Genomic DNA, 24,846 nt, shown 5'->3' with positions numbered 1-24,846 from the left:
GCATCTAGTGTAAAGTAATATGTAATAAAATTATTTCCAAGGTTTATAAATCTTGTAGATCCAGCTGTTTATTACTGTACTGTTGATGCTGAAGCAGCTCTCTTTAGAAGATGCTCTGCATGTATAGTATCTTTTGACCAGATTTAAAAACAAAACAAACACTATGGCATGTTCTGGTGTACTATGCTGCAGTGAAAATGAAATGCAGAGTCCCTGGAACTGGGACTGTGTTGGTATGAGACTTATGCAGGAAGTGTTGCTGGATCTGAAGAGGTAATTCTGAGGTGTATATGGAGTTGGTGAACATTATCGCTGCTCCTGTTCATGAGCAGCTGCTGCTGCTGCATTTTAAGCCCGTATGCTGGTGCTGCTGTTTTGCCCCATGTCCTATATAATCCAGTTTGCAGCAAGACACTTGACATTTTAAGATTTTTTTTAGCATATTTTTCTCTTTGTCATCGTCTGACTTCTGCACACTATTTAAAATAGCACTACTATTCACTACTACCTCATCTGCTTCTCAAAGACTACCAAATCTACTTCTGTTGTTATGTCTTTTTTCTCGTGCCCTCTTAGTAGACATTTTGGAGGTTGTTACTGAGGTCTGGGCAGGTCTTTTTCCCATACTAAGTGTGAGAGAGGGAAGCATGTGCAGGAGCTCATATGCAGACTTTGACAGAGGGAGGAGAAATAGTGCTTCAGTATTCATTGCTGGAGCTCTGCTGGGAACACTTGTGCGACCGAGGTCAAAAGATTTCAAGTAGAAATGCAGTTTTCTTAGTCCCTGAATACAGATCATTTGTCTTACCTGATCTGTCACAGGCAATAGCTTTTAACCAGTCTTTAAAATCAATCGGTGGATTATGTTTATGGCAGAATGGCTTTTACTGAAAGTCTCTGTCCTGTAGGAAGCAGGACCTAGGTCCTGAGTGTACGTGCTTTGAGCAGTAATCAATTATTTGATAGCAGGCTTTTTTTCCTGCTAACTATTTCCATGACGTTATATGTGGTGTTACCCACAGGCATATTGGGATGCTGAAGTGGAACTTTTTTAATTACTATTTTTGATTGATTTGAGAGGACATGGGAGGTGTGAAGATCTACTAGTGAAAATTAAAAAAAAAAAACAACAACCAAACCAAACCAAAAAACAAAACTAAAAAACCCCCCCCAAAACACAAACAAAAGAACACAAGGCACAAGGCATTGAACAGTGTGTTCAGCTGCATTTATTCTACCTTTGCAAAACAAAATAATTACTTTTAATTCTTATTTCCTGTTTGAATTAATTATATTTTTTACTCAAATGTGTGTTCTTCTGAATTATTCTCTTTTAAATGGACTTCCTGTTTAACTGCACTTTTAATTACACAGCCTTCATAGTAACGTAAATGTTTGTATTTATCTCCCGTTCCCTACTTTTTGATATATTCCCCCCTCACTCCATACATTTCAGTAGCACTTTAAGCTCCCATTTTGTTTTGCCTGAGTCCACTGTAGGTACCAAAGGCTGTTGATTTTCTGTCAGTTGGCAGTTTCTATTTTAATGAAGACTAGGCAAATTCTCTGTTACTGTACAACACTGTAGCAGTGAGGGCAGGAGAAGAACTGATATTGCTCAGGGACTTCCAAAGGATCCATAACCTGGAGGAAAATGTGGAGAAAATGTGGATTAAATAAAAGAAATACTTATTGGTTTACATCTCTAGCAGTGCTGTGACTCACCAGGAGGCAAGAAAAGAAGTTGATTTTCCTTCAGCCTCTTGCAGAGACCATGTATACACTTTTCTTATGTTATTGAATGATAAGTAGAAAATTAGAGGTTGGCCATTGCAGGGTTTCATCCTAACGGGAGAAAGCTTCTCTCAGCTCAAACAGCCAGAGAGCAGGCTGTCTTCTCAGGAAGGTGTGGGGGAAATATTTCTCAAGATTCTGTGCTCAGAAGGGAGCAAACCTGGTTGCCCAGTGTTGGGGTAGTATGAACCATGGAGTATTTCAGAAAATACTCCACTTGAGAAAGTGCTCTTCCTTTCCTCTCTGGAGAGAAGATATTTTTACTAATTTTAATTAATAGCATTTTAGCATCAGAAAAGAAAAGGAGTTCATGCTTGGTTTTGGCAGTTGCAAATATGAGTGCAAAACTATTTTCTTAGCAGGGATGGTTTTGCATGCTGTGGGGAGAGGTAACTGTGTGCTGGTCTGCCATCAGCCCATTTCTTATCGACCTGTTGCTAATGACAGGCCAACTGTAGGAGTTCCCATTTCTTCTGATTTTACTTTTCAGGTATTCAGTTTCTCTACAGATCTTTGTCTTGAAACCCAGAATTTTTTAGCAGGAGAGCTTGATTGTACTTTGAACTGTCTATGCCTGAATGAAGGTCTGTGGCTTTGGTGGATGGATGCTTTTTGGCCACTAATGATTGCTTTAGCTGCCAACCTGGAGCTACTAAATGAATGGAAATTCTCTGACAGAGCGACAGTGCCAACAGACAAGGGCCTATTCTGAGCTTGCTTATTATGCCAGACAACAAAAATGTTGTAAAGCTGCATAACACTTGCATTGTGATTAGATGCATCACTTATTCATGTTCTGCAAAATAAACACATTTAGATAGCTGACCATGATAAGCATTATAAGAAGAAATGGTCTTTAAGCGTCAGCAGAGACATAATTAAGCTGAATATTGAAAAGAGCTTCACAGCTGTGAGTACAGTTAACCAATGAAATGGGCTCTCAAAAAAGCTGGTAATGTTCTACATCATCTTTCTGTCCCACATTTTTGAATCCAAGAAGAATGTAATAAATACCCTATTGAAGGTAAGTGAGACCAGCCTTCTGTACTTTGAAGTGGACAGTAACCATCCATTAATCCACCGCCTCTGAAGCCTCTGGGGGAGCTGCTGCACTATAACCCTGCTGGGGCCTGGGCTAGGGTGGGTTAATTCTCAAGATGAGATACTTGTATGTCATTTATAGGAAGAAGGATTGCTAATAGGAAGTTGGTGTGTTCAGCATTGAGATAGTGTACAGTGGTACAGCGGTCATGGTACAGCAGTCCTTAGGCTCTTCTTTAATTAGAGGAAATGTAATTTTCCACAAGAAGAAATTTTATGCTACTGTGTTTCACCTGTGAATGACTTGGTGTTCAGAGCATTAACTGTGAGCCTACAGTCATAGAATCCTAGAATATGCTGAGTTGGAAGGGACCCATCAGTGTCATTGAGTCCAACTCCTAACCCTGTGCAGGACACCCCAAGAATCACACTATGTGCCTGAGAGCACTGTCCTTAAACAGACTTGGGGCTGTGATTTTGTCCCTCCCTGGGGAGCCTGTTTCAGTGCTCAACTACCCTTTGGGTGAAAAACCTTTTCCTGATATCCAGCCTAAACCTCCCCTGACTCAGCTTTAGACCATTCCTTCAAGTCCCGTCACTGGTCACGAGAGTGAAGGGATCAGTACCTGCCTTTCCACTTCCCCTCGTGAGAATGCTGCTGTCATCTGAACCGGTCTGCTAATTTGGGGCTATTGGAAAGGGACAGGAGACATCCAACAGACATCCAGTTGTGTTCACTTCAGCAGCACATATGCTACAATGCAGAAATAATTAGCACAGCCCCTGTGCAAGAATGGCATGCAAATTCATGAAGTATTCCATATTTTAGGGAAATGGTCACAGCACCAAGCCTGTTGGAGTTCAGGGAGTGTTTGGACAACACTATAAATAATATGGTTTAGTATTACGTTGTCCTGCAAGGAGCAGGGAGTTGGACTTGATCATTATGGGTCCCTTCCAACTTGAGGTATTCTATGAATCTGATTCTTATGAACAGCAGGGAAAGGGAAAGAGAAAAAAGTCAAGTTGGCAGAGAGTGAGTATAAGTAAACCACAAAGATGGAAAAGAAGAAATCACATGGCTAAAGGAGAGGTTGGAAAGGCTAGTGGAAGTAGTGGAGAAAGCTGTTAAATAAAGAAGGAAATTAAAGGTGAAGAGAAATGCAAATAAGTGAAAATCAGCGAACCAGATTGGAAGAGGAGGAAGAAGGCAACGATTTAAGAGTCATCCACTTTATTAAAAAGTATGGATAAAATAACAATGATAAGAGCATCTGTCTATAACAGCTGTGCAAACATGCAAAACCTGCTATTGATTAGATTTCCAGTATGTATATTGGCAGATGGATTCACTTGGAGTGTTTAATGTAAGCCAGAGGCTTAGTTGTGTCTTATTTACTCACCCTTCCTTTTCAAAGATAGCTAGGATATAGTGGTCTGGCAAGATAACGATGATGAGCTTGGAAATCCTGTCTCCCATTCTGTATTACTACTGATGTACAGGTAAACTGCTAGTCTAGGGTGGTAACGAACTTCTAACATTAAATACAAGATGGATGTTAAAAAGTCTTTGTGCATAAATCCCTTTGAGTGTCCTCACCCCTCCCAACCCCCCCATCCTCCCAAGTGGGACTTCCATAAAAATGTTTTTTTATTAAATTTTGACTGTTATTTTGTTATTTCAGGCTCCAAAGCCTGACATTGTTAGGCTTTTCTCCAGAGAGATGGAACACCAGAAAAACTTGAGTTAGAAATAAAGAAAGGTTACATTTTGCTATGTAAAGTATGTATGCAATTAAAAAAAAAGTTAAAAAAACCCAACAACCAAACCCCAAAAAACAATAAAAAACCCCATCAACTGGCTGGAGGGAGAAGAGCCAAGTTTCTGAATACTCAACAGTAAACTGGAAAATCCTGACTTGTGTGAGTTATTGTAGCTCCACTGCTGGCATCTTTATGAATCAGGGATATAGGAAACAAGTCTGTCATATCTCTTGCTTTTCAGTTGATTTGTAACTACTTACACCCAGCTTCTCACCTCTATTGGACTCTTACCTTGGGTAAAGTGAAGAAAGACAGTGAATGCATTATTTTCTTGAGGAATGACAGTGCTTCCAAAGATGTGTCATTTGGATAGGTATTCAGTGGTGGAGCGACTTTCTGTCTAGCCCTATTTATTGTTAGGAAAAAGCACTTGAAAGTTAAAATCTGTGGTATTTAAGAGAGTAAGATATCTCAGTGCTGTTGAAATTCAGTAGGATTTTAGAGACCAAGTTATTTTTTTTTTAATTTCTGGTTCTTAAAATCACAAACAGAGCTGCAAATGTCGCTGTGCAATTCTTCCTTTTGCTTTGGTTTGTGCTGTCACCCAGTGTCGTCTTCATGTTTTCAATCACCTTATACTAAATCAGACTTAAGTAGATGTATATCCCTAGATAAAGAACCTTTATTGGTTGTATTAGAATTAATCAGATTAATTTAGGCTAATAAAGTTGTGAACTTAGTTTTCTCCGCTATTTTGAACTGTACTTTGTTTTGCCTTTTGAAGAAGTGTCTTCTAAGATCATGTCCTCAGAAAAGTCTTCTGTTTGCATGTGGTAGAGCACACACTCAGTTAAGCACTGATTTGGTGATCTTCTAGTTAAAAATCTCTGCATACAATTGATATTTTGTTCCTCTGCAGCATGAGAATTAGTTGGTTTTTTCTCCCCCTCCCTGTTGCTAGCTATATCCGTTGTCAAGGTTTCTTATGAACCATCAGTACATTTATTCTTGAAGTTGAGTTTATTTTCTTGTTCACTGGGGGGCGACTCTAGGCAGTCAGCATCATCTTTTGAGTTTCTGCAGACAAACATGCGGCTACTGCTGTGTTGTGTGGAATCACTGGTTGGTAAAAATAGGGAAATACAATATTATTCACGTAACTGTTGGTGCATGGGTTGTTATGTGACCTGGAATGAAACTGGGACATGGCTGGGGCCTTTTGCAGAGAGCAAGCACAGCTGTGTGCCAGAGAATGAGAGTCCTGAAGTGGTTTAATCCCTGTTATACTTCCATTTGAGAGTTAATAGCAAAAAAGAGGACTTAAAGTTTTAACTCAGTTGGTTCAAATGGGGTAAATGGAGCTTGGCATATGAGAATAACTCCTGGATTGTGCACGAGTGGTGCTTCCAGTCTCTGTCTCTGAATATTGCCTCCTTATTGCACCTCTCTGTTGGTTGTGACTAAAGGTGAACCGGTTAAAAAGAGTAGGCAAAATAAAAAAAATCTTGATCTGATTACAAAACACAAAGTACTTTTCCTAGAATTACTCAGCAAGGGACATGCTAGAAAGAGGGTCAGCTCTTAGCTAAGAATAAAAATGAACAAATCAAATATTGAACTACCAGAGAGTTGACATTTCAGCTCTTAGATTTGTCCCTCTTACCCATTATCTCGTATCTGTAATGTTAATTAAGTTGTATTGCAGTCTTCAGCATATCTAATTGCCATCAGGTGGAATATATGTTCTTCAGTCTACTTGCCTTCTATTACAGATAGAGAAGAAGGGAATATTTTTATTGCCTGTTATGTTTTTGTTTATTTATTTTCATCATTTTTCTTATTTTGTTGGTGTTTGGGGTGTGTGTTTGTTTGTTTTTGTTTTTCTTTCTCCTGTTGATTTGGAGGGACAGGGTGTTTGATAAATGGATGCCTTAAACTTTCACCTAAACTTCGTTAACAGAAAAAACACAACTCCCACCTATTTGAAGAAGCAATAATTACCTGGCTGCAGTCTGTGTTGCATAGAAACAAATATGGAACTGTCCGGTACTGAAAATCATTAATAGGAGATTAAATGTTGAATGAGCAAAAATTGGAAAGTTTCTCTGCTACCTAGAAAGCCCTCGGTGTTCTGCTTCCCCACATGTGGGCATTTCCTTAAAAGAGTATGAAGGTACAGTGCACATGGAATCAGCAATTCTGCCTGTGCAGAAGAAAAATATTTTAATTCTTCATTGCAAGTATCAACTGCAATCAACAAAACAGGGGAGAAAAAAAGATACCAACTGAAACTGCTGGAGGACTGGTTCAGCAAACACTTATGCATGTGACTATCTTAGGTATAAGTAATTAAACTAATACGAACCTTTGCCAACATCAGCATGCATTGCTTAAAAACTCGGGATGAAGCCAGGATACAGAAAAATTAAATCTTGTTTCATGCAAGAATAACTGATAGATTGTTACTCTGTCTCTCAATTTGAAAATATAATATTTATGTCTGTAATTTACAGTGAATATAATTCTCTGGAGAGTATTACTTTACCATAGCTTAAGTTTCCAAAATTATGTTCTCAAGTTAACAGTTTTTCTTTAATACAGTTACTGTGTACTTGTCTTCCTCTGCACATTGCATTGAGCACTGAACAGAAAGATAAGACGTTCTTCCTTGTCTTTATTCCAAAAAAGGTAGATTGACATCTTTACATGATGTCATCTCCTTTTCTCCACTAAAAGGAGAAATAGACAATGGCATGGCATCAACAACAGTAGATAGAATAAGAAGACTCTGAAAAAATTTCCATAATATTTTGTTTTTATCATCTTACTTCACTACTGAATGCTTGCAATAACAGATTTGGTTGGAGTTGTGTGTCTTCCTAGTCTTTTAAAATTACCAAGTCTTGCTTGAGAAACTTGAATTTAAACAAAATCATTTTGTCACACTGGGGGTACTGTCAGTTGGGCGTATCAGCCTCTAAAGCCCCTGATGACTTTCAAGATAACACAACATGCCCTGTTGTATTGCAACTATTAAGAAAATGTAGTTTCCAGCAGCGCAAGAACTTTCTGAAACTCCTGCTCTGTTTTGTGGGGTTACGTTAGGGGGAAACCCTGCTCTGTAGGGCTGAATGATGGGGATGATCAATCCAGGACAGTGAGTGGAGATATGTGATATATCCCCCCCTCCTCCCTACCCCTAAGCAAATAGTCAAACACCCCTGAAAATTCCTGAGATCAGTCCTGCAGCATAAGTGGTGTTAAAGAGACAGTGTTTTAGTAAGGACATAGTGACAGAATGAGAAATACAGTGTTGAGGGCATATTAACAATATAGTGAAAAGAATAAAGAGAAACAAATAAATGGGAAAAGCAAGGAAGATACAGAAGCCATCAAGATAATTTATGTTTTTAAGGCTTCATTTTATTGAACTTTTATTATTTTATCAAAGACAATAGTGAAAGGTATTGCCATAGATAGCGTTTTTCTCTAACTCAATATTCCAAAGAGATATTCACTTAAAATGGCAACTTCTCTGTCCTATTACTTGTAACATGCATTTTTATTATGACTAGGAAACTGAATTTTTAAAATAACTTTTTACTTCCTTGCTCTCTTGAAATGAAGGATCTTTGCAACAGAGACTTCTTTCCTACTGTTGCAGAAGGCGATTACCTCATGGAGAATGCTCCTGAAATATAAATAATGTATTGATAGGAACTGTAGAACAATGTAGGTGGAGGACTAGAAAAACTGAGTGTTTGCCAGGCTCTTTTATTATTTATCAAAGCTGGTTAAATCTAGTTGTCACAGCCCAAGATACTCAAAGATCTTGGTAAATACCATTCTTTTAATAAGTCATATTTCTTTAACAAAAAATGACAGTTGCATTAGTAATGTTCTTTAAAGAGTTGCAGACTCTAGGAAGTTGGTTATGGTGTTGTAGTTTTTGATTTGTTTTGTTTTGTTTTCTTTCCTTGTTCGTTTGTGGATTTTTTAATAGAGATTTTAACCTGTAATGTTTTGTTGACAAATTCAGAAATTGTGAATTTTTATCATACGGAGCTCTGATACAATAGACAAAATAACTATTTTTAATTAAAAACTTGTTTGTACTTTAATTGAACTGCCAAAGTTTTCTCTGAGGACCACAGAGCTAGTTTATAAAATAGACTTACCTTTAGGATATATTTGAAAATTCAAGCCCTTAATGCTTTTGGAAACCAAAATAGTTCTTAAATCTGGTTGTTAGTAGCCAGACAGTTAACTGTATGGAATATTAGCAGAATATTTTTCATGTCAGTATTGCATACTATCACTTGGAGTAGCAGGTTTATTTATTTTTTGAGTAGCCCCAATGGGGTCATAAAGCCCGTGTGATAGATAGTGAGTGTGTGTATACCAAACGCAAATACAAGTGTACAGATAGTGTCTGGCCATAAAAGAAGTAGAATGGTTGCAGGCGTGCTGACACACACCAGGGAGAAGAAAGAGAGCCCTGTAATAAAATCTCATTGAGGATGCAGAGAGTATGTTTCAGCATTAGGCATTCTCCTCATGTTTCACATAAATGCATCCTCCTCTCAGGAGGGGATGAACAGTGTACTTGCACCGGCTCATTCTAATTGACTGTTGGTAAAAGAAGAGTCTTGAGCAAACACTGAACAGTCTGGCATTTTTTAAAGACAGGGGAAAGGTTAAGCTGACTGCTGTTTAAACTGCTGTTTATTGGATATTTATTTGCTGACCGCGTTTATTGAAGGTTGTGTTGAAAGGATCATTGGCAAGATTTTGGATGGCCACATAGAACAGGTCAGAATTCTATTAAACTAATGCAGTTTTAAAAATGAAGTCTGGATCTTCATAGGTGACTTAGTTGTTTTTATATCTGAGGATAGTTAGATTGTATTTTGCTGGGAGATAAAGGAGAGTAGGATGTACTTTCTCTATGTTTTTTCCCTTTCTCTCTCTGACAGCACTGCAACTTTAACTTTGCTCAGAGCCATAGTAAATGAGAAACTTCACTAGATCCGGCATTTACTAACCAGAAAATTTATTAAAAATAATTAGACTTCACTATGAATGTTTTGTTTCTATTATTTTTGTTTGATGTTTCAAAAATAACATAGAGCTCCCTGAACCCTAACTTGCTAGTTTTCTTCTTAATGTGCTGAGGGACTGCGTGGAGGAGAGTCACAGTTACTCTTTTGGGTGAAGCAGAGTCATCTTGCAGTGCCTTAGGCATATTTTAAAAGCATCACTAGTTAATTATAGAAAGAAAAGGTAAGGCTATATGTGCACACTAGATCTGATTTTGTATTGCTCTCACAGTGAAGAGATTTATAAGAACCAAGGAATTTTTATGTTATTTTTCACCTGTTGTAACTCTCCTACCTTGTCATAGATACACACATGATCATCACCTATCTATATCTATATCTATATCTAAATATCAGAAATAAATTCCTTCGCTATTTCATCAAGGCATCTCTTTAATGGTGTCTGAAACATTAAGGAAAGTCTTGTGTTACAAATGCATCTGAAGTGTGGTTTTTTCTTTTTCTTTGCATGCCCATGCTCTCTGGTTTTTGTTGGGTTTTGTTGTTGTTGTTTTTATTTTGAAGGCATTTTCCAGGACTTTAATGCTGATTTATTATTTTTATTATTTAATTCATATATTTTTCCCTGTCTTTCTCAGAGATAGGATAAAAGGTATTGTATGATAATGCTGCAATGAAAGTTTGTGTTCCTGCATGTGAAGTCTTAAGTAGTGAAAGTAGTCTGCAATATTTGCTCAAGGGAGCTGTTGCTCTCAGAAAAGTTCAAAATAGCAGTGTTTTACTTTAAAAATACGTGTGTATGTATGTAATTTATGTATATAAATATCTGCTATAGGTGTCTAGAGCAGGTATTGAATTTTCTATGCAAAATGTATCTATAGTGGTTGTGTTAGTGGCACTGTCTTTGAGTGACTTAAGGCATTCTTCCACGAACATTCTGGATTAGAGGTTCCTAGAGGAATAAAATGAACTCCCATGCAGCTAATCTTGGAGTTGATGGGCTCAGTTTGGATGATTTACTGTGGAGAAGCTGTAAGAGGTGACATACTCTGTACATGCTGCCTGGGACAGTTTGATTGCATGAGTGGTATTAGGTGAATGGCAGAAACCAGGTGGTCCTGCTGTCATTACTGGTAGTAAACAAAGCACTGATCAATAAGCTTATGAAGCCTATATAGCATTTCAGTACTGGAATGTGGTTTTCTTTTGTGGTTTTTGGTTTCGTTTGTTTGTTTTGTTTTGTTTATTTTTATTAGGGAAAACAGTCTTGCACTGGGCTGTGTGTGTGTGTACTGCACTGGGCTGTGTGTGTGTGTACTGCATGGGCTGCAGTGACACTAGAAATCAGAGTAAGTCTGGAATCCTAAGACTATAAAATATGCTCCAGAGCTAGGTGAATGCTTTCTGTGAGTTTCCCCAGTGTCTGTTAAATAGGTTTCCAGAAGGCTTGGTTTGACTGTATGTTTACATAAAAGTATTATGTGAGCAACACTTGGCTTATTCAGTTCTGCAAAGATTTTTTTGAATCCTGGCCTGCACCACCTCTGTTGCAGCAGCTAATACTGGAAACCTTAGATGTGATGTTCAGTTTTGAGTGAAAGAGGCTGCTATGGAAAAAGATATGACATGAAGCCTGCAGAATTATTATGGTCCAAGGGATTGCCTTGTTGCCCCCATAGTTGTGAGATGCTCTGGATTTGACTGTACTTGTTGCTTGGTACAGTGGGGAACAACAGGCAACTCTATCATGTGCCAGTGTTTAGAGGAGAGAAAAAAAGTGAGGCAAGTTGAGATTTGCACCACTTTCAATACTGATTAAAAAGCTGAAAGACATTAACCTTTCCTGATCTGGACAGCTGTATTGGGTTTGCGTGGCCAGGTCTTGGTAGCAGGGGAGCTTCTATGAGAAGCTGCCAGAAGCTTCTCCCAAGTCAGAGCCAATGCCAGCCGGCTCCAGGACAGACATGCTGCTGGCCAAGACAGAGCCAATCAGGAATAAAAATAACACCTCTGTGATAAGAAATTTAAGAAAGAAAAAAAGTTATTGCACAGATGTAATTGCAGCCAGAGAAGAGAAGAATGAGAATACGCAAGAAAAACAACTCTGCAGACACTAAGGTCAGAGGAGAAGGAGGTGGAGGAGCGCTCCAGGTGCTAGAGCAGAGATTCCCCTGCAGCCTGTGGTGCAGACCATGGTGAGGCAGCTGTGCCCCTGCAGCCCATGGAGGACCACAGGGGTGCAGAGATCCACCTGCAGCCCATGGAGGAGCTCCCCCACTGGAGCAGGTGGTTACCTGAAAAGAGGCTGTGAACATCTGGAAAACCTCTGCTGGAGCAAGTTTTCCTGGTAGGACTTGTGACCCTGCGAGGGACCCGCACTGGAACAGCCTGTGCCTGAAGGACTGCACCCTGTGGGATGGAGTCCTGTTGGAGAAGTTTGTGAAGGGCTGTCTTCTGTGGGAGGGACTCTTCTCCCTGAGCAGTGGCAGGAACGTGTGATGAACTGTGATGAACTGACCGGTAACACCCATTCCCTGTTTCCCTGAGCCACTGGTGGGGGAGGAGGTAGAGCCTGTGAAGGAGAGAGGAGTGGGGGGAAGGGGTTATTTTTAAGATTTATTTTACTTCTCATTATCCTACTTTGATTTTGTTAGTAATAAATTCAGTTAATATCTCCAATTTGAGTCTACTTTGCCCATGACAGTATTTGGTGAGTGATTTCTCCCAGAACATATCTCAATTCATGAACCTTTGTTATATTTTGTCTCCCCTGTCTATCTGAGAACAGGATGATAGAGCAACTTTGGTGGGTGTCTGGCATCCAGCCAGGGTCAACCACTACAATAGCCCTCTTCCTATCCCATATACACGGCAGGTTTTGATTGTACTCAATTTTATGCTGTTAAGTTCATGTCAGTGTTTGGGAGATGTGTGGTGGAATATTTTTTCTCTTTTAATTATTTTATTTTTAAATCAACTCATTTTGTAGTCTTCTTTGAAAACTGGAAGTGGAATCCAAGCAATATCTTAAACATTAATTAAGTTCCAGTACCAGAAGAGGGCTTCTTACTTTTCTGAAATCTGATGATTAATGCTTTCATTTACTTCTAAGTGATACGTTGTTTGTCATGTCACCACTGAAGTCCTGCTCCTTTTTTAAAATGGGTGTTTTTGGCTTTGCATAGGCAAATGTTTCCTTTTCGCTTGCAAAACTGCCTTAGCTTCTTCTCCAGAATCCAAATAGCGAATGGAGTTTAAAATTTGAATTAATCTTAGAATAGTATTTTGCAACTAAATTTAACATCAAATTTTATAGAATGGTGTCATGGTTTGAGATAACCCCAAAATCCAATTCCCTAGTTCCATCCCCCTCCCACATCTCAACCTAATGTGAGATGGGTTTTTCCAGACAAAACACACCAGACTCAAAGTGGGGGAAAGGGAAATATATTACAATGACTGTACAAATAAATACCATATCACATTATACACATGATCACAACTATCTCTACCATGACATATGTATTTACAATGATCAGATCTCTTCTCCCCTCCAAATAAAAGTCCAGGAGGGAAAGAAGGACAGATCCCTTCCAGTCTCTGAACAGCAGCATCTTCTGAGGCAGCAGTCTGTCTTCTTCACATTGATGCAGCAGCTTTGGCTGGCTTTCTGCCAGCATCCACGAGGGAGGTATTCAAGCTTCTCTCTCTCGGCCCCATCGCCTCCAACCGAGGGGTCTTCTGTGGGCTTCGTAACCCCAGACAAGGTCGTATCACCACGTCATATCACGAAGACACAGGGGGGTCTTCGTGACGGTCTGGTATCTCCAGGAGACTCAGCTCCTTGCAGGGCCTCTGTGCCCTGTCTCTCAGGCTGCCACCGTGGCAGCAGTGCAAGGGGGGGAGAGCCAAGGTCAACTCCCCCCGCATTCCTCTGGCCGTCCCGGTCCAGCTCCAGGACGCTCTGAGCTTCTCAGCTCCTCTCTCTCTCCGGTGCTGCATGTCTAAAACTCTTCTCCTAAATAGGAGTCCATCTCCCTCTTTTCTCAGAGGGATCTCAAAGGAGTTTTTGGGGGGTTGGTACAGTCTTACCCCCAGAACTCTGTCTCTCAGGCTGCTGTCTCTCTCTTCTTCCCGGCTCTCCTTCCAGGAGTCCTTTCTCTGGTGCTGCATGTTGCTTCTGTTGCTCCTTCAGTTCAGGTGTTATCTCTCCTGGCTCTCTGCCACCGTTTCTCTGGTCAGTGCCGGCTGCTGCTCTGCCCCCATGGAGAAAACATCTCCTGGCATAACCACAGGCACCTAGCCCAGCTTTATGCTGTTCCAGGTCCCTGCAGCCCCCAACCAGGGGCTGGGAGGCCCCAGAGGGCCCAAGGGGCTCAGAGCCCCTTCCTCGTGGCTCACAACATGGCTCTTCAACAACAACCAAACTACAACTCATCTCTTCCGGTGAGCTTGTGGGATGTTGACATTTCTGCAGGAGCGCCCATTGGACAGAACTCCAAAACTTCCAGGGGTTTCCACCCCTTGGGGTCTACCACTTAATCTAGCCTCTGGGGGAAAACAAGATTCAAACCACGACAAATGGTTTGGGTTGGAATGGGTCTTAAAGATCATCTAGTTCCAACACCCCTTTAGTAGGCACGAAATGTTCCACTAGATCAAGTTACTCAGAGCTCCATCCTGCCCGATCTTGTACACCCCCAGGGGTGGTGAGTCCATAACCACTCTGGGCAGTAAGTTAGAGTTAAATCCTTTTTTCTGAGTACTTCAAAGAAAGATTAAGGTGACGACAGCCCATTTTTCTGCATGTAAACAGGATGCTTTCAATAGCGTTACATAGCTGATTCTGCTGATAAGCTCAGAGGGTTCAAATTCGGAAAGAATACAAAACAAACCAGTCAGTCAGCAGCTCTGCACATCTGTTTTTTGACTGCTGAACATTTTAAACATTTTTATTCTAGAAAAGCTGTCGGTGAGTTCTCAATCAATATTTACAGTATTCAGTTTTCTTGGAGAACCTATAGAGTACCTCCAGGTATATTATAAACTACATCCCACTTGTGAATGAGTGCGGCCTTTCACTTGATGATAGAGAAATGTCAAAGGGGCTGTGTGGTTATCCCTGCATTGTTTCAGGATGGCAATAGAAGAATTATCCATTTATTGGAGGGTATGTCTGACCTGTCCCAGGGAAAATGTAAACTGGTACATTAGAAGAGGTGGAAGGAAAATCAGAGTTAACATTGTTCTGGAAAAGGATTTATAATTATCTTTGGGAAATGTAACTTTGTGCTTATGCCTGTGAAATTGTCCATTTGTGGACAATTCTACAATTCTACCTTGAAGAGAAAACTAAACACGCTAACAGAATTTAGAGGAATTGATATGAAATGGGGTGATAGGGTTGCGTATGTGTAAACTAGTATACTAAAAGGTATATATACTAAAAGGGATATAATGCAGCTACATTAAAATCTACATTTACTACACAACTACTTCTAAAATCTACAAAAATTAAAAAATCCAAAAAGCTCTGAGATATCAATAGTACTCTGCTTTCACAGCGAGTGAAAGTATTGTTGGTGTTTGTACGTTTACATTGTAAATGCAAGTACCATGTGTGCTTCTGATGGATGCCCACTGAAGGCAAAGGCAGACTGTGGTGGGGGGAAAAACAGTTTTCCCCCTGAAGTTATAAAATGGTAAACCCCCAGGGGGTGGTTACCTTGGGGTTGAACCAATGAGCGCTTCTGCAAAATATAAACATATCACCCAGACCGGAAAAGAAGAGTTGTTGTTGTACTTGTAGTTGTAGCTGGGGAGTAGCCAAGTTGTAAAGCCATGAGGAAGGGGCCTGGAGCCCCACTGGGGGCTATGGCCTCCCCCAGCCCCCAGCTGGGGGCTGCAGGGACTTGGAACAGTGTTAAGCTGGACTAAGTATTTGTAGCTAAGAGCTGGGGGATGTTTCTCCACTGTGAGCAGCAGCAAGAGATACTGAAAGCAGCGGCAGACCAGCACTGACCAGAGAAACAGTGGTAGAGAGCCAGCAGAAGATAAGGAGCAGCAAACAGGCATTGCAGCAAAGGAAGAGAGACACAGAGTTGTCTGAAGAGAAAGAGAGCCAGCAGCAGAGAGAGCAGAACTAACCTCTACACAGAGAGAGAGAGAGTTTGGGTAAGAACTGAAACCAAAACTCCCCAAACCCCTCTGAGACCTCCTAGAGAGAGGAGGATGATGGGCTCTTACTTGAGGAGAGTCTTGGAGTGCTGCAGCACTGCAGAAAGGAGCTGAAAAGCTCAGGGCTTCCCAGAGCTGAACCGGGACAACCAAAGGAATGCGGAGAAGGGCTTTGCTCCCCCGCTGCTTTGAGACAGAACACGGGAGCTCTGCAAAGGAGGCTTGAATCTCCTGAAGATGGGGACCATCACAAAGACCCCTGTGCTTCGTGGTATGATGTGGTGAAGTGACCTTTGTCCCGGTGAACACAGCCCACGGAAGAGAAGACCCTCACTTGGAGTCGAAGGGCCGAGAGGGCTTGGATACCCCCCTCGTGTATACTGGCAGAGATCCAGCTACAGCTGCTGCATGAAAGAGGAGAACCTGCTGCCCTAGAGACATTGCTGCTCTGAGAGTGGAAAGGATCTCTTCCTTCTTCCCTCCTGGACTTTTATTTGGAGAGAGAAGAGATTTGATCCATTGTAAATACTGTTTTATCATGGTAGAGATAGTTAAGATTGTGTGTGTAATGTATTGTAGTATTTATTTTGTACAGTCATTGTAATATATAATCCCTTCTCCCCATTTTGAGTCTTGTGTGGTGTCTGGAAAAACCCATCTCACACTGAGCTGAGATGTGGGAGGGGGGCTTGGACTCAGGAATTGGATTTTGGGGCTCTCAAACCGTGACACAGACTTTAAGGTAAAAAGTACTGGTATGCTAGATTTAGTCAGTTGCTTACTCATTTTGAAGATGGGGGAAAAAACTTTTCTCTTACTGAAATGTTGAGGATAGCTAGCAATTCAGAGGTTTTCAGAAGCTCTAGTTCAGGGAGAATACAAATATCTGGAAAATAATAGGAAATGGTAACTTACATGATGTTCCTAATGTACACGTTTTTCCTTGTTAAAATTTAGTTCAAGAAGGAAGATATTCCAAATTGAGTATTAATAGATTTAATAGATTTTGTATATGAAACTATTTTTTCAGTTCAAGCTGTAGCCATTCAAGAAGGTTTTGGTCATTTTCACACATGTCTGAGAGCTGCATAGAGGGGAAAGGCTCAAAGTTGTGCTCATGCTCTGGGAAGGACTGAGCTCAGCCCTTCCTGGTGACTGGTCAGTCGTCTTGGAGGTGGCCATGAGCTACATTTTTACACAGCTGTTTTCATAGAAACAGTCTCTCTTGAGGATTTTTTTAGGGAAAGAGAGGTAGCTTGATGTCTGAGGTAGGGGATGCTGCAGCTGTTGGAAAATGCTGTGAATGAAATTAAAAGGTAATTATAACTCAGTATTTTTCTAAGAAACTAAAAAGTTGTTTGCCAATGAAAACAGTTCATTGAAGTTCATGCTTTGTGGATATCAAAGGGATGATGAGGATATAGGCATTGCAGAAAGTAGCAACAGGACAATAATGTCCTTGCTGCAGATTAGGTTGTCTTGCATGAAATTTTTCTTGGTCTTTGAAAATCCTTTTGCAGTCATGTTTTTTGTCAGTTTTTTATTAGACTTTTTCCCACTCAACATTTAAGATGCAGAAGATGTAAATGTCACTTCCATATTAAGGATTAACTCTGGGCTTGGAGAAAAAAGCATAAAGTTAATTGGAAGGTCATAAATAAATCATTGCTTTTCTTGTGTGTGTTTATGCATATAGTTTTAAAAATCTCTTTGTAAAGAAATATTTAATTTTTAAACAAGATCTGAATAAATTGTTAGGCTTGTTGACCACCTTAACTGCAGTCTGTAAGATTCTCCAGTTCTCAGTTAGTTGAGAAGACTGTTACTGAATTTCAGGAGTTGGCGGTATTGTTTCAGAAACAAAAAAGAGATGCTATATACAGTACTAAATGAAAAATAATTTTAGCACCTGATATCAAATACTTAATAAAAGAAAAAAGAGAAAAAGAGAAAGGTATGTTAATTGCAAGAGAAACAGCATTTCATGAAAAACTTGTGGTTAGTTATGGTGCTGTATCTTGGACAAGTTTGATTTCTCAGTTTCAGTGAAATTATGTAGTGAAGAATGCCTGTGCTGGAGTCACCGTCCCTGGAGATATTTCAAAGACCTGTAGATATGGAATTTAAGAACATTGCATAGTGGTGGACTTGGCACTGGGTGCTGGGTTTATTGTTCTATGATTCTATAATATGATACTGTGAAGCAATAGAATTAATATAATCTTAGAACATGATAATTAATACACACCTGTCATTTTAGAAAGATTTCCAAGAGAACTTTTTAGTGTATTTTTTGCTGTTAATTAAACATAAAAACTTCTTCAAGTAACTGTTATAGTTAAATTGCCTCACTAGTGCTGAACAAGTGGTCTTGGAGGCTGTGAATCACATGAGAGCACTGTGCAATCTCTGACTCTACAGGACTGTGGAATTGCAATGGTATGTAGCCCTTCTGCCTCAAAAACCAATGAGTGAGCTGGCCAGAAGCAGAGAACCCTCTTCTAGCTGGGTCAGTGGGGACATCAGTATAAGTCATGGGAGCAGCTGGCACTTCCACTAGGGTGGGGTGCAGAGAGGATCCAGCCACAGTATAATGTCAGTAAAATAATCTTGTGTCACCTCCTCAAATCCTTTGGGTTTGCAGTGATCTGAACTGTGATATTTACAGTTATGTGTAGTCACTAGAGCATCTCAGACTTCAGTGACTTGGTACCATTTAGAGATAGTATTTAGATTTCATAAAGGTGTAGGCAATACAGAAGTTATGTGAGGAAGCACTTAGTTGATGTGAAAGTGGTTTACCAAACAAAACTACACTAAATTGTTGTGGGGTGAGGATAATTCAGATTTTGCAAAGTATTTTGTATATAGTGTGCTCTAGATTAGCTATATTTTAAATGTATAATATGAGGCTAAGGAGTGAAAATTTTATGTATCTTAGTTATCAGCCTTCTGTTTTTTTTCAGAGCATTTTCATATGCTGTTTCCTGGTGGAGTCTCTTTCTATGGTTTCATAGTTTGATAGTAGTAGGTGGATATTGTTACCTTGCTCCTAATTTAATAATTGTAAAAAGTAAACAAATAAAAAATATTTGTAGTCTAGAGAAGGACATAGTGGTGGGGTTTTTTTTTGTTCCTTTATCTTGGTAACTATGAAATTAATACTGAGTGGATGCTGTGCTCAGAAAACAAATGTTGAACATAATTCTATTTTGAATTAAAGTGGTACCATACCAGTGTGTATATCATTATTGATACTCTCTGGGGCTTGTAAAGTACATATATCACTGTTTTGGACTGAAAATCCCTTTACTGTGATACTAGAAAACAGTAATAGGCAATATATGAAAATGATGAAGTGGAAACTGTCTTTTCTTAGTCTTGAAGCCATTCCTGTTCTAAATAGGTAGCTATTATACCAAAGAAATCACTGTTCTGCAACGTTAAATTTGTGAAAGCTTCAAGGATTTTCTTATTTTTTTTTCCCTGAAAATGTATTTAAACCAATTATTTGAGCAAGTCTGCAAAACTATTAGTACAAGGTTATGGATTTTCCTCTGGTTTCTGAATTGCCTTCATCATAACCTTTTCTTTCATCTGGGCACTCACCATATATATATATCTGGTGAGATTGCTGCTTATTGCCTCTTTCCCAGGATGAACTAAAGCCATGATGTTGGCTTTGATGTAGAAACAACAACAGCTGTTCTGCTCTACTCCTCTTTCCAAGGACTTCGGGTGAGGTAAAATTGCAGATGATGAGGATAATGAATTCAAGGAAGAGGAGTTGAGGAACTTCTTAATATATTAGAGCTGAAAGATGACAGAGATAGCAAATGCTAAATAAGAAAGAAGATAATGAATTGAAAGAAAGGTTCCTCTCGAAAGGCTGGTGGCATAACCAGATGAAGCCTATACCCATTTGTGATTGAAACTTGTGTATTGTTTGTAGGTTCCATCTTCTGATGGATTTCCACTTCAGATGAACAAAAAAAGTTCTAACTTTCCATATGGGTTCTTGGTGGCAAAAATCAGCTTCCTCGAAGACAAATTAGTATCATGGGATTACTTTTTATATTTATTTTATATTTATGTTCATATATCTGTTCAAACACAGATATATGTTGTTATTGGATCTGGGAGTTATTTTTGTCCCTCTTAAGTTTTAAATACTTAATCTGTGAAGTCTTCTCTGGAGCCAAGTGGGTTGTTTTTTTCATATTGATGAGCTATACCTCATAACTGTCTGGCAGAGCTAAAGTGCAGTTGTTTACATCTCTGTGCTTGTAATTCATTTCTGCTCTTAGCCAAAGTGCTGAACCATAACAAATCTACAAAGCAGAACATTTCTTTATAAAGATTGAGCACAGTAATTTTAGAAACCGGAATAGAGTTTATTTAACAGGGGAAGAAAAGAAAGAAAATTCATCAGCCTGAGCTCTTTATTCCTATCCCACTGCTGGCTGCTGTTTCCAGACTTGGCACAGTTGAGTTCCAGCTCCCCAGTTCAGGAGCATGAACTTTACCTGGGATAAGGGCTGGGTGTATTAAAGCTTCAGGAGGCTTCTCTTGTGCTAGGCAGTGACCACCAACAATTACAGTTCCCCTTCTGTAAACCTGATGCATTGTGTAGAGTTTTAAAAGCTGTATTGACAAACGTAGTTGAGATAATTAGCCTCTGGAGGCTTCATTGAGAGACATGAGAAAGCAGCTGTCTGATATTTTAAGGAAACGGGGTCCTTTGTATCAACAGTGACGTAGGGCTGAAGGTCAGTTCCTGTGACATAACAGATGATGTGTAATTACATTTTTTGTATTTTATAAACTACTTGCTTATGGTAATGTGAATTTTTGATAGACTCTGCAAAGCATGAGGGAGGATGGACTTTCCCATTAGTGGGAACAGCGATATTTGCTGAGGCATCTCTTTGATTAGCTCTGGGCCATTAATAATGGTGAGTGATTTTGAAAACATGAGCAAAAAGATTTTTTGAGATTGGGATGGTTGAAAGAAGGGTGAGAGTGAGAGAAAAAAATAAAGCTTTTTTTTGTGTGCTGTTGTATCTTCTGGAGACAAAGAAAGGCAAAAAAAGGCCTCCAGATTTTTAACTAGATTGTTTTTGAGTGTACAGTCTGACGTGTCCTGTTCTTGTCCATCCGTGCACATGAATGTCTTTTTAGAAAAGAATAAAAAATGCCTGTCAGCAGCTGGAATGTTCCAAGGGTCTTGTTTCTGCAGTGCCACTGAGAAAACAACTTCTTGACAAAACATGGGAGCAAAGCTTGCTAATCCATAACTTTGCTTGTGGGTAGGATCCCACCTTTTCATTACAATTTTTTTCATAATTTTTGGTTGAAAATTTAGGTCTGTAGTGATATTTATGCTGGTTATGACTTCTTTCTGTAAGCATTTTGCATCTGTTCTTAGGTATTTTATACTGAAACATGAAAACTGAGAGGGAAAACTTGGAGAAAACATAGCTAACTAAACAAGAGTTTGACTAGTCAGATGGCTTGAAACATTTTACAACTTTCCAGCTTGGTTTCACAGTTGATGCTAATTTGTTTTTACATTTTGAATTAATTATTACTGTTTATTATAGTTATTTTTTAAGAATAAATATTCTAAAATGTTATTGGATATGAAAGTCAAAAAAAAAAAAAAAGAAGTTCCACAGCAATTTCCAGGAGAATTTTAATTCGAATAACAATTTTGATAGTGTCTCTCTTAGAACTTACTCATAACTGAGACTGCACCAAAGCTCCTTAGAGGACAAATAATTTTTAGGTCTGAACAAGTTTCAGTTTGGACTCATGCCTATTACATCTTCAAAGTGCAGAGCATGAGAATATGTGACAAGAATTTGGGTGCAGGCGAGCAGCATATCTATGGTTTGAAGAAGTAAGTTGTCTTCCATAATGTGCAGTTTCTTAAATGGGAAATTAAAATCTGAGCATTGAATTCCTTTATTGAGCTTTCTTGTTTCCAGAAAGGTGTTTTGGTTTTCTCTTCTTATGCTTTGCACTCACAGACAAGAGGAGCTGCCTTTCTGCATGTGAGAAGTAGATGAGAAACAATTTATTATTTTTTGTTTGTTGGAGAAAGAAGTTCTGTAAAAAGTCAAGTAAGAGTCTGGAAAACACAAGAATTCTTCTCTCATCTTTTTTGCTTTGTTTTTGGAGCTGTTTGTTATAGGGTGGTACTGAGTAAGCCATCTGGGTTCCCAGAAAGTATTTACTTTTTTGTTTCCTGTAGCTGGCCATTTAAATAAAAAATACAGTTGTCTGCACAGTGACTGTAAAAAAGCCATATTTCTGGTCTGTTACATGTGCTTGCCCAGGCTCTACAGTCTTTGCTTGTAAATACAGGCTAGCAATTGTAGATCATCAAATGTATATATGTATGCATGTATTCTTTCTTTAAATATAGAAACTGAACTTTGACCTTTCCTGCAATGTGCTGCCTTGCTGGCTGGCAGCCACCCGGCTAATCGGGGTGAGATCAGGGCTGTTGATGTCAGGGACTGAGGTGGGCCCAGGCTACTGTTGGTTTGGGGTAATGTAATAAATAGCTATGATTTGTTCCTGGAAAATTTATGATTGCAGAAAATTACAGGGCAACACTCAGTGATTTTTTTTTTTTTTTAACTTGGTACTATTATTTTCTTTCAGTAAGTGCGTGGAGAAATACTACCTGAAGTCAAGGGTCTTGAATATTATTTTATTTGTTATGAACAACAACGGCAATATCCTTCTCAAATCTCATGGCTTCTGTATTAGAACTGTATTAAAGTTTGGAGCTCCTTACGTGGCATTGGGCAGCTGAGTTACACATACACAGAAAGCCTGTCAGTGTGGTATTTGCTATCCTTGCAGGTGTTCATGCTTGCCCTATGGAAACACAACCAACCAGCCTTGGCAAGGACTAAAATCCCAGCATTTATGCTCTTGTTCCTCCTGTGATTTGACCGGTGCTGCCGTACTTCATTTGCTATAGAAACCCCTGACCTTATCCCTTCTTGCACAAGTGAAATTATGTGTTTTTTTGGAGAGTGTGTAACTTACAGCTTCAGCTGAAGTCTTTAGAGAGAAGGCTCATGTCTGCATCATGTGTGTACAAAGAAAAGGAGAAAGCAAAATTCAGTCACGAATTGTGGTTTTTCCCATTGACTAAGTGGGCCTTGCCAGTGAAGAAACCATCGTGGTTAGGATTGAGTAGTTCTCCCTTGTGGGGCAGGTCCAGGTGTGTCATTAGCCCAGCATTCTGAATCTGCCAGTTTTTTTCTATTGCTACTGATGCAAGGCCAAGGATCTTTGGGGAATGCAGCCTCTTCTATTTGGAGACATTTTAAATCAGAACAAAACCTCAGCCTTGTTAAATCCAACTCCCAAAGTTATTGGTTGCAATAAAGGTTGAATATCATGAGTAACTCTTACAATTTTTCCGTTTTCTGTTTGGGAGCAGTGAAATATTTGTCTGTCTCCATACCTCACCATGAAATAGATAGCTATAAAACGGCAACAAAGGTATTGATAGGACTCTCTATACTGTGACTGGTGTGGGGTCAAGACCAGATTTGAGGGAAGTGCAATATTTACTCTTAATCTTAAGTTTTCTTTTCTGAGCAAAGTGTATTATGTTAGTTAATCTGCTAGGTTTCATGAGATAAATGAGTAAAAGTGGTGTGCTGGTTTAATGAAGGCAACCAAAGTGTGGTCTTTCACAAAGCCCATTTAAATATCTCCCTTGCCAACTTCCTGTATTCAGGCTCTCTTTTCTCCAAAGGTTTACCTCGGTCAAGTACTATGTTTCTTTTATTGTAATGATGTAAAGGGATGCTAGGAGTAGAGGGACAGCGTTGTGCTGAACATGGGCAGTGAAGTAACAACCAGATTGTGGTGTTCCCCTTGCTGCTTAAAGATCAGCAGTTTCCTATATATCTTTTCTAGTTTAAACTCTTAATTCTGTCAGTGACATTTATAGTATATTGGTAGTCTGTATGAAGTTTCCAAAACCTCACTCCAAGCTACATAGTTCTTTGAGTCTTCCTTTTCTTTAGGGAGAATTAAAAGCAACTTCTGTGTGAATTGTTTCTTGGTTCTTTCAGCAGGAAGAAACTGGATGAACCTTTTGGGTTTTTTTAAATTGTACTCTTCAAAAATGTGGAAAAATAACATGTAGAAACTAAATGGAAGTATGGAATTCTGGAAAGTAAAGGCACAAAAATTGCTGTCATGAGTTGGAAAGTGAAATTTACCGCTAAAAGATATGGTTTAAGCTGGTTTTACTCAGATGTATAACTCTGTCTAGAGAGGAGTTCTCATGGGAAGGTTGTCACTGGACGAGGATGAGAGAAAGAAGATTTCCAGACTTCTTAGGATATTACAGAAGAAAGATTAAAATAAATGTTTTTTGCTCAGAGTTCAGTAAACTTCCACCTTCTGCTGTTTTCAGCAATAAAATCTCATGTTTACACCAAGAGTAGCAGAGGAGTTTTGTTGAGAGAGGTGTGCAAGAAAGGCAGTGTCACAGCATAGGGTGATACAGGTCTACCCACTTATAATTGGGGTTTGTCACCCTTTTCAAAATATATAATATGGCTAAATGAAGAAACTTCTAAACAGTGCTTGTTTTTCAGGAATCTGTGTTACTGTTGTTGGTTCTTACTGCTATCAGTCCTCATGGTGCTGTCATGTAAATCAGTGGCTGACTGTTCTTTCTCATTTATGATACTTGCAGCAATTCATTAGCTCTGTCTTATCTAAAGGACTTTTATTTTTAGCTTTACAGCCCGTTAATGTACTTTTCTCTGGCACTGACACATGACTCTGAGAGAGAGCTCTCCAATCCAGCTTGAAAATGTGTTTTCCTACAGAGAATGAAGACAGTGGAAATTCATCCAGTTTGTCCAGGGACTTATATTCAGGACTTGCCAATATGCCCAGTGAACCTGGACTTGTTTTGGAGTAATTTCTGTAGTGAAACTGCAGTATGGGAGTGAATACTAAT

The 24,846-nt window shown here is 39.3% G+C and overlaps 1 protein-coding gene and 1 non-coding gene across 4 annotated transcripts in view; both read left to right on the top strand.

The window, feature by feature from the left end:
* FRMPD4 (FERM and PDZ domain containing 4) overlaps nucleotides 1-24,846 on the top strand; it is a 298,941-nt gene that overhangs the window by 100,364 nt on the left and 173,731 nt on the right. The window contains exon 1 of one of the 3 annotated variants that reach the window (XM_029964814.1): nucleotides 9,361-9,411. The exons of the other annotated variants lie outside the window; for them this stretch is intronic. The gene's annotated coding sequence lies outside the window, so the exon portion shown is untranslated. Of the gene's footprint in view, nucleotides 1-9,360; nucleotides 9,412-24,846 lie in introns of those variants that run through there. 3 annotated transcript variants of the gene reach the window in all.
* LOC112841336 lies at nucleotides 3,566-3,663 on the top strand. The gene has a single exon (XR_003212943.1). It is a non-coding gene; the product is annotated as a U6 spliceosomal RNA (small nuclear RNA).

The sequence above is a fragment of the Manacus vitellinus genome, unplaced genomic scaffold, assembly GCF_001715985.3.
Source record: "Manacus vitellinus isolate BGI_N305 unplaced genomic scaffold, ASM171598v3 scaffold_7_pilon, whole genome shotgun sequence".
In the NCBI taxonomy this organism is placed as follows: domain Eukaryota; kingdom Metazoa; phylum Chordata; class Aves; order Passeriformes; family Pipridae; genus Manacus; species Manacus vitellinus.
This window is presented reverse-complemented; position numbering and strand designations above follow the sequence as displayed.